We start from the raw sequence: 11193 nt of genomic DNA, 5'->3' as shown, positions 1-11193 counted from the left end.
GGCCGAAACTAAAGAATATTAGAGATAATTCTTGTGATTTTTGAGTTAACATTCAAAGTAAAAAATATAGACTATTTAAAGGTGCTTTGGAGTACTCTCACACTTGCTGTCTTTAAAATAATTTTACTATTGTTTCTATGTAATGTGTTGATTTGGGAGTTAAAAAATCTCATCCTTTTAATGGATTGATAATATGATACTCAATGCACCCTAGTTGGCATTATTAAAACAATAAGGTATATATATGCAGCTAGCTAGAAGGGATAAATGATAATTAATTAAGAGAGTAAGATTATTTTAAGAATAAATGATGGTGAGTGAGAAAAGGAGATATTTGCCAATATTAGAGATACTATACGTAATTGTTTTTTTTGAGTTGTAACCTAAAGACAATCATATTTTGCATTTACTTTTGAGTTATAACCTAAGGAGAAGCCAATTATGATAATAGTTGGATAATAATAGTGTCTTAGCTTGAGAAATCAGGTGGTGATAATTAAGTTTAGATATTGATGAGTTATGAATCATAAAAGTTAAATAACATATATAGATTATAAGATATGAAGAAATTGCAAAAATTGTGTCGGAATATGGGAATTTTCGTGAAATAAGTTGCTGTAGTAGATCATACGGTTACAAATAATAAAGTTACATAAGAATTAAATAAAGAAAAATATGGCATATTTCTTAAGAAGGATGGTTCTATCTCTAGATTTTTCAGAAGAAGAGACAGAAAATTTTCTAGAATAGCAAGTCGGGATTCAATAATCATAAAATGTATTCTCACTACCATTAAGAGGAACAAATATGTAAAGTAATATATTGTTAGCAGAATGAGCTTATTAAAATCAAAAAGATTGGAAGAATGAATGAGGTTTTTTACAGTACTTTTTAATTTTCTTAATGATTTTGTGCTAATTTATAGGTAAGGACTATAGATGCCAGCTCTAACATGAATACATTTTTATCAAAAGTTTAACTTGATTTCAAGACAGATAATTCCATAGTACGATAATTTTCGTATATTTTATCTTATCTACTGTAAAGTTTAATTTATGTCGCAGTAACTGAATATACCCGGGGAGTTTATATATGACATCTTTCCACCTTAAAGTCTTAAAACCCTTCTGTTATTGCATTTACCCTCTTTTTAGTTTGTAAGGATATGTCTTCCCCGATGACCAAAGACGGAGCTAGATGATTAACTACAAGTTCGGATGAATCCAATAGCTTTTGATTAAATATTATATTTGTATTAAATTTTTTAGTAAATATGTATTAATATTTAATTACGAATCCAGTAACTAAAATGAGAGTTGTGGGTTCGATGACAAAATCAGAACCCATAAATTTCAAATCTTGACTCCACCTATCCCGATAATCGATGTCTTTATTTTATTTTTACAAGAATCCTTAAAAGTAATTTGTTTCCTTTCTGTATATAAGATCAAGAGAAATGCCAAAACCTACTATAGACTGTGATGGCGCCCAACGTCGTCGTTAGGCAAGCCAACGGTGAACTATCACGTTAATTATTCATTTTATTACTTTCGAAATTATAAATTTTATTAAGTAAAGAAATTTACACCTTTAAAATCATGGGTACATACATAATTAGTAATGCATAAAAATAAAAGGTGATAACAATATGCAAATCCTTAAGCATCAACTAGAATATCCCAAAACCCGGTGTCACAAGTGGATAAGCATTTACTGAGTACAATAATAATACATCATTTATGTCTGGAATGCAAATAAGACAGGTAAAGTTAATAGTGCGATGGAGACTCCGTGGGGTGCGATACGTAACCTAGAATGCAGCTCACCATAAAGTCTCCTCAGCAGCTGCGCCTACGCGCCAATATGTCCGCCAGATGAACCTGTCAGATCCTACACATTTAGTATAGAAGTGCAGCATGAGTACGTAAATCAACGCGTACCCAGTAAGTATCTAGTCTAATCCCGGAGAAGTAGTGACAAGGGGTCGACATCGACACTTACTAGTGGTCCAATAAATCAGTATGATAATTCATAAACAGATATCAAGCACAATAGTAGCAGTGAGGTACAACATGTAACTAACATGATCTTTCAAAATTTCTTTTTACGATATAAATTTCTCAATCTCGTATCCTATCTCTCAATAACTCGGAAAATATCAAATTCCAATATCAAACGGATAAGGAATACCATATAAAATGCCAGGCATCAGTGGAAGGATAATCGTGAATATTCAAATTGCTAGCAATATAACGCACGATTATGCTGAGATCGTACGACCCGATCCAGAGTGGTGTGTACACTGCCGAGGGTCGACCGACACGAACTAGAGATGCATCTCATTATACTGCTGAGGCGTTCGGCCCGCTCCACAAGAAAGGAAGGAACTTATCGAATTACGAGACACATGCTTACAATACAGTACATGAGCATAAAGTGGATATACCATTTACCGTTTATCAGATATTTTTCCAACAACTCAAGGTGATAAGGTTCGGCCTAATATATATTCCTAAATCAATTTCAATTATAAATTCACTTAATTATGCTAGCAAAAATGAGTTCAAATAATCCAAATATTACATGATAAAGTCTTAAGTCTACCCGGACATAAACATACTTTAGCTACATATGGACTCTCGTCACCTCGTGCGTACGTAGCACCCACAATAAGCAGCACGTAATAATTACATCACCTAAGGGGTAGTTTTTCCCTCATAAGGTTAGACAGAAGACGTATCTCACTCCGAAGTTCCATAACCGACTGCAATGCCTCTCTAACTCTTTAATTCAAAGCCAAACGATCCGAAACTAGTCATACAATGTGCAATTCAATCAAAATATACTCCAAATGCGTATAATTTAATCATTTATAATAATTTCCAACTCCGCTCGAAAAGTCAACAAAGTCAACCCTCGTGCCCACGTACCCGAATTTCGAAAATTCTTGAAGATAATCATTACCCATAATATCACGAACTCAAATATATAATTTATTTCTAATTCCATATCCAATTTCGTGGCAAAAATCTAAAAATACCAAATTTTAGGTTTTTTTCAAAATCCCACAATTTCTACAAAATTTCATGTTTAAATCCTTGTAGAATCTATATAATTAACTAACATTATGTGGGAATTACCTACCTTGCCGTAGATGATGAAAATATCCCCTCGAACCAAATCCCGTATAAGTATCAAGTCTGCCCATGCCCGCTCTTCTTCACCTTCGCGACCACCTGATCGCGTTTGCAATGCCCAGCTTCCCCTGCCCTTCGTATTCCCGCTTTGCCCCTCGCATTTGCGAAGGCCTTCTGCCTCGCAGCCACCCAACCTTCTTCGCGTTCGCGACCTTCATGTCGTGTTCACGTAGGTTGCCTCTACTCTTCTCCGCATTCGCGACCTTTGTGTCATATTTGCGATGAGCAAATCCCAATAGCCCAAAAATCCTTCTTCGCGAACGCATGAGACCCTTAGCGTTCGCGAAGAACAAAACCATACACCAGCACCAGTAGTTGCAAAACAAGAAAATATGGTCTGAAACCACTCCAAATCACACCCGAGGCCCCCGGGATCCCATCCAATCACACCAACCAGTCCCAAAACATAACACGAACCTGCTCGAGGCCTCAAATCATACCAAACAACATCAAAACTACGAATCAACGATCGAAACCTTCCTCTCAACGTTCAAACATTCAAACTTCGATAAACGCATCTGATTCGTACTTAAACATTCCGGAATGACGCTAAACTTTATGCACAAGTCATAAATCACAATACGAACCTATTATAAGGCTCTGAATCCCAAACAGACATCGATAACATCAAAATCAACTTCAAACTAAACTTATGAAATTCTAATACTTTAAAAATGCCGACTTTCCAAATTGAGCGCTGAAATCCTCCCGGACTACCCGATACTCAACCCGAACATATGCCCAAGTTTGAAATCATCATACGGACCTATCGGAACCTTCAAATCTCGATTTCGAGGTCGTTTACTCAAAAGTCAGACTTTAGTCAACTCTTCCAACTTAAAGCATCCGAATTGAGAATTTTCCGTCTGAAACAACTTCGAACTTCCCGAAATTCAATTCTGACCACACGTACAAGTCACAAAACATGAAGTGAAGCTACTCTCGACCGCAAACCACCGAACGATGCACTAGAGCTCAAAATGACCGGTCGGGTCGTTACATTCTCCCCACTTAAACATACGTCCGTCCTTGAACGTGCCAAGAATCATCCCAGAGTTGTCCAAAATCCCTATTTAACACCTCGTGTGCCTACCCGTGCCACCACGACCCATGTGAGCAAATTAGCTCGAGCCAGATTGAAGATCCTTCCTATAACCTTTGCTAATAAGCCTTAGAACCAAATTCCAACATCCGGCAATCTCCACGAGACCCTATTCTAACATACGAACACTGCATCAATCACTATACACTAGACCTAAACATAATCATGCACCTATGCTGAAATCACACCTTGCACCACATAAGTCGTTTGCACATAATAACATCTTCTAACCACAATAGCTACAATTTCACGAATCTGATGCCCATAATACACCTTATAACACATATAAGTCATGTTCCAACTCTCGCAATACTGCCACGATGAAAGAGATGTGCAAAAACTCATAACCACCTGTCAAATCAATAAATCATGGAGTCTCTCCACCTTTCAAGTATCATTACCTCATTTTGAACTGAATAATGATATTTTCTCTTTAATATAATTCGATCGCACTGATCTCAGGTCAAATAACCTTGTCTCACCCAGTACAAGTTGCTCAGGAAATAAGCCACCTCATACACTGTCTAAAATATCATATAGTGCCATCAAAACTCCAACAAGCTACAACTTGAATGTGACCCATAGGGAAGAACGAACTCAGGCAAACAACCATCCAGCCCGCATAACGAATAAAACGGCCAAACTGATGTTATGGCTCCATCTTAGAGATAAGAAACAAGACACACAAAATAAGTATAAGGAACCGTACTTAACATCTCACTGTTGCAGCGTGCAACCCGATCCAAATATGACATTGTTGCGGCGTGCAACTCGATGCAAACATTGTTGCGGCGCGCAACCCGATCCAAACATGACATCATTGCAACACGCAACCCGATCGACACAACATACATGTGGCAGCATGCCACATGATCCAAACAATATACCCGTGGCGGTGTGCCACTCGATCCAAACAATATACCCATGGCAGCGTGCCACCTGATCCAAACCAATATACCTATGGCGGCGTGCCACCCGATCTACACATAACAATCAATAAGGAACCACCCATCACGCCGAAATGCTTATGCCCGAATGTTGACCACAAGCACTCCAAGTGTATAAATATAACCCTGGGGAGACGACTAGTGCCATACACTACCAAAAACTCAAGCACGACTAAGGTGCAATGCCTAATTTAGCTACGGGCTTCCAAATACTTTTTCGGACACGCTCCTAAGTCCAAAATCACCATATGGAGCTATTGGAATAATTAAAACTCTATTTCGAGGTCGTTTACACATAAATCGACATCCGGACACTATTTAAACTAGCCTCTTTCTATTACTTAGAAGAATCTATGAACTCAACCAAAAATATAATGCAAAGATATCACAAGTTATGTCTCTCTCGATTACATGAAAAAAGTGAATATAGATGCAACATTTAATTCATCTGAAAATGATTCAATACATAAAACTAGAGTTATACTCGACAAACAATCATCAATACACCAAATCCATCAAAACCTAAATGGAACTACTCCATAGATATGGAGAAATTCATCACAAATAAAATTAAAGTATAGGAAAACATAAATTCAATCCAAACTAGGGTCTTGAGTGAAGAAGGAATGATGACATCCTTGTGCTTGTATTCTTCCAACTCCTCCTTAGGTCCGAAGTATGTCTAAAAGTCTAGAAAATAGCGTTTTCCATGTATTTATATCAAATAGGGTCGACCCCAGACGAAATCACCCTTTCCTAGCCGAAATAGGACTTTCACTCTGTAAACCTTGCACAGGCGTGCCGCATGGGGCGACGCGCCATGCGGGGAATTAGTGGGGAAATCCAGAGAGCTCAACAATTCACCAGGCAACAAAAATACATTGTTGCGGCGAACCACGCACCGCAGCAGTGCAAATTTCTCAGATTGTTGCTTTTTGCGTGATTTTTGATGTCTAGACTTGGTCCTCGACCCCTGATCATGATACCGGCTTAATCCCTTGGGCTTTTACTCATACTTCAAAGCTCCAAATAGATCGAATTAGCTCCATAACATATAAATAGCTCGAAATCACATCTACAAGGCATAAAATGCATAATAAGTGCAAAACACCACTAATTAAAGCTCAGCACAAGTAAAGTACAGTGAATTAGAGTGAAATAAGCGACTAAAATATCATATTATAGCCTACCATCAACACCCCACACTTAAACTATTGCTCGTCCTCGAGCAATCAAATTACACTTCATATAGGCACGACCTTTTTCAACAACTCTCATAACTCATTATACCAAGAATATATAAAACAGGTTTGACTCAAAAGCACCACGCATTTTCCACAACCACTCACTTACTCCAACACATAGATCAACGACATTACCTTTCCTTCACGAATAAAGTGCCATCACACAGTAATAGAGAGTAGTTCCACACACAATAAAATTTAAGAACAATTAGGAACTCAAGATAGAAAGAATTCACTCACTCTCATAAACAACATTCATGTGCCACAACAGACGTACCATAGGTTTGCCCGTAATGTACTACTCTACTAATTGAGCTCATTCAGTCAAGGATCGAGTAGGACTTTATTTGGTTGTAATGTAGGTTGCGAGATGAGTAGGATACATTTAGATATAAGAGTGACTACACCTCCCTAAGCACTTTAATACATACACTTAATCGTTCAATACCCCACACTTGTGTCAAACCATAACTCCACCTTCACATCAATACACATTAACTCCCTACTTCTTTAAGCACAAATACATAAGAGTCACCAATATCAAGGAATATTTTGCATAACAATACAACTATTTTTTCATTTCTTTTTCAATTCAAGTGGCTCTTACTTTTTCAAAGTAGTCCACCTTTCTCTTTATTTCAATAGTTCCACTCAAAAGCCAAACCAATACCCCACACTTCAACTTTTACAAAGTTCATGACAAATTCAAGTGCTCACAAGAGGTAAAAGGTTCAAATAGATGGTCAATTTAAACAAATGGGTCAGGCTTGAAATGTGGTTACCAAAGAAAAAGAATTAAATGCTCAACGGGGTTAAACTAAGATACACAACAATTAGGCGGGTAAAAGCATACATCTGGCTCAACAAAGAAATGCCTATATCATTTCCAAGACTGAATAAAACTACTATTTTGCTTTGCAAACACACGGGGCAAGTTCTAGGCATCAAATGCAATGCAAAGAATACACAAAAACTCATACATACATGGCACATAACTCACTTAGGATTGGACTATCAACACACTCTAGTCAAAGCAATTAAGCAAAGTTAAGATCATACAATTTAAGGTACTTATACAAGAGTAAAAAACTGAGCATAAGCGTCACAACTAAAGCATTCACTATTCTCAAGGTATAATAAAGTCATGACATATTGCCTTCAATTCAAATCACAGCACAAGGTTTCCTTCTCCTAAAATAAAAACTAACTACACCCAATTCAAACAAACCTCTTGGAAAAAAACAACGGTACAAAGAAACATCAAGGGAGAATTATTACACTCCCTACAAACGAAAATCTTTTTGTCTTTTTTCTTTCGACTTTAATGCCTCAAGAAACCCGTGATGGTATCCATCATCGGGAAAAATCAAAAATTTTAAAACATCTCTCATTTTTTTTCTATCTCTACTAACTACAACTAACAAAAAAACTAATATACAAACATACAAATGTCCCCCATCCCACATTTAAGCTGTGGCATGTCCCCATGACACACAATTAAAAAATATAAGGTAAAGAAAACTTCCCTGAATATCTAGTCGGGGTCTGAGTCAAAGTCGGGCTCCATGCACACATCCATGCAGATAGCTTCTTCTCAGCCTTTTCAGGGAACACCCCATACTTATCTTTCTCGCTCAGTGCAGTCTTCTCTTTCGAGCCCTTTACTTTCCACTCACCACTTGGAGCTGGTTTTCCTTTTTGCACCCACTTTTATACATCCATTTTGAAATCCACAGTCTCCTCACCCACTCTAAGCATGAGTTTCCTCTCATGTATATCTAATATCGCCCTGTCCGTCGCTAAGAATTGTCTTCCTAGGATGAGGGGGGCCTGCTTGTTTTTCTCCATATTAACCACTATAAAATCCATAGGAACTATGAACTTATCCACCCGAACTAACACATCTTCCACTATCCCATCGGGTATTAAAGTCGTTTGGTCTGCCAGCTACAATGATATTAATGCAGACCTTATCTCTCCAATCTCCTTCTCCAGTTTCCTGTAAATAGATAGAGGCATTAAATTAATTGAGGCACCAGAATCACATAAAGACTTATCAAAATTAATAGTTCCTAAAGAGCAAGGTATAGTAAACCTCCCTGGATCTCCACACATTTGTGGGAGTTTATTTTGCAATATCATGTTGCAATGCTTTGTGAGCTTGACCACAGAGGTCTCCTCTATTTTCCTCTTCTTCGTAAGGATCTCTTTCAAGAATTTAACATAAGAAGGCATTTGTGAGAGCACTTCTGTGAATGGTAAGTTTACATGAACCTGTTTCAGTACATCCAAAAATCTCTCAAACTGCTTGTCCGACTTTTCTCTACATAGCTTTTGAGGGAAAGGTAGCGCAGGCATATGCTTGCTCTCCTCATGTTCCTCCCTTCTCGATTTTTTTTCCTTCTTTTTCTCAGCTTTCATTAGGCCTTTCTTATTCTTGTCATCATCACTTTTCAGCTGTTCCCCACTTTATTTTTCAAGTATCACATCTTTTTGGATCAAGGTGGGGACTTTCAGCACTTGTCCACTTCTTAAGGTTACAACATTCACTATTTCTTTAGGATTTCTTTCAGTATCAGCAGGGAGAGTGCATGGAACCCTCTCAAATAATATTGTTTCAATTTGTCCCACCTACGTCTCAAAATTTTTAATTGCTACCCTTTGTACTTCAAATCTTTCATCAATTTTCACAATGAAGGCCTTTATGAAATCTTCTAGACTAGGTTGATTGGGCTGTTAAAGTGGAAACTGCTGCCACGACTGATTCATAAAACCAGGAGATCATTATCCCTGAAATCTGGGGTTGTTTTATTGCCATGCATTTGCTAACCCCAGGTGAACTCCATGAAAAACTAGGGTGCTTCTGACCCATTACATTAAAATTATAATTTCCCACAGCATTCACTTCCTTAGTTGAGGCTTGACACTCATGAGTAGGGTATCCTCTTCCACATATATCATAGGCTACATGAGGCTCACTTTGTATCGTGGCTAAGGTCAAATTCCGGATTTCTTTAGCCATAGTATCAAGTTATGCCTGCATAGATGTATTAGCATCAACTTGGTGAACACCAGTTGATCTTCTTCTTTCAGCACTCCCCGAGGGCCACTGATTAGCATATTCAGATAACTCATCAAGAATTGTAACTATCTCCTCTGGAGTCTTCTTAATCAAAGGGCCTCCAACTGCATTTCTCAATATTCTACGCGAGTCCGGTGTCAATCCATCCCAAAAGTCCTGGAGTTGCATCCAGAGTTCAATTCCACTGTGTTGACACTTTCTAACAATCTCCTTAAACCTCTCCCATGCTTCAAAAATAGTTTCAATTTCTTTCTAACAAAAGTTATGGATTTCTCTTCTAAACTTGCCTATTTTAGATGAGGAGAAATATTTATCAAGAAATTTCCTGGTCATCTCCTCCCATGTTCTGATCGATCCCGTGGGCAAGCTTCGAAACCACTTCTTTGTATCATATTTAAGTGAAAAGGGGAATGACCTTAAGTACACTGTATCTTGTGACACCCCATTGTATTGAAAAATGTTCATAATCTCCTCGAAATTCATTAGATGTGTGTTTGGAACTTCGCTCATCTTTCCTATGAAGACACAATAGTTCTGAATGGTTTGAAGCAACCCTCACTTCAACTCAAAATTGTTAGCTCCAATTTGAGGTGGTCTAACACTTGATAAGCCTTGATTGTACATCGGTCTAGCATAATCGCCCAGTGATCTCCCAAGAATGGGAGCTATATTCCCGAACTGGTTTGCAGCTAAGGGTTGATTTTGAGCAATTCTCTGACCCCTCTCTTCTTGATAGATAATCTATGCATCTCTAATAGCTGCTTCCTCAGCATCCCGTGCAACTTTTTCTCATTGTTGGGTTGCTTCCCTTGCAGCCAAATCTATATTATCATCACCATTTCCATCCATAAGTTCTTTGGTTGAGTATTGCCCAACCTTTTCTTAAACTTATGCCTTAAACCACTTATTTCACAAGAGTGTTAAGAAAGGTCCAGGTACCAAGAGAGAATCACGACAAAATGGGTAAAGGCTTATAACATAATTATCAAATGAGAAAGGCGAGAGTTCCAAAGGGGGTTGACTAGGGGTAATGACATTGGTTGGCAGTAGAAAGCTGAAATAAACCAAGGAAAGCTAACAATCATTTCCCAAACCAAGAAAAACTTAGGATTTCGCCTTGAAGCACATTCGGAGCAAGTTCTAGACCATTCATACGGATACTTGGACTAGCAACAAATCACCTCACCCCTCACACAACTAGACCGTAAAAGAGGATATAATTGAGAGCCTACAATAACCACAATCAAGTTAAAGATCACTATCGTCCAATAAGCAGCTCGATGATTACAAAAGTCAACTAAAGAGTCTCAAAGTCACTAACTAGAGTAAATTTCTTTCATAAACCTTGTTTCAAGCCATAAGCACGCAGTTAAGTGTGTTGTACCAAATGAAGCATGAATAACTCTTTTTCGAGAATGATTTGATTAGGCATTTTATTCATTAATACTACTATTATTATTACCTAAACACAAAAACAGATTCATTCCCTTAAGAAGGTTGTCACGCCATCCATCGTTGGGATGAGTCACCCGGTTCACACAAAAACTACCGTTGGAAATAACCGTGGCATTAAGAAAATCATAGGTTTATTATCTACGAAAACATAAAAAGAAGCTACTAA

At 37.8% G+C, this 11193-nt stretch overlaps 1 non-coding gene across 1 annotated transcript; it reads left to right on the top strand.

The window, feature by feature from the left end:
- The first annotated feature begins 9750 nt into the window (after window positions 1–9750).
- LOC117280707 (small nucleolar RNA R71) lies at window positions 9751–9857 on the top strand. Its single transcript, XR_004511278.2, has one exon. It is a non-coding gene; the product is annotated as a small nucleolar RNA R71 (small nucleolar RNA).
- Window positions 9858–11193: the final 1336 nt, after the last annotated feature.

The sequence above is a fragment of the Nicotiana tomentosiformis genome, chromosome 7 (genome assembly GCF_000390325.3).
Source record: "Nicotiana tomentosiformis chromosome 7, ASM39032v3, whole genome shotgun sequence".
Taxonomy (NCBI): Eukaryota; Viridiplantae; Streptophyta; class Magnoliopsida; order Solanales; family Solanaceae; genus Nicotiana; species Nicotiana tomentosiformis.
Note: the sequence above shows the minus strand (reverse complement) of the source record. Positions and strands in the feature narration are given on the sequence as shown.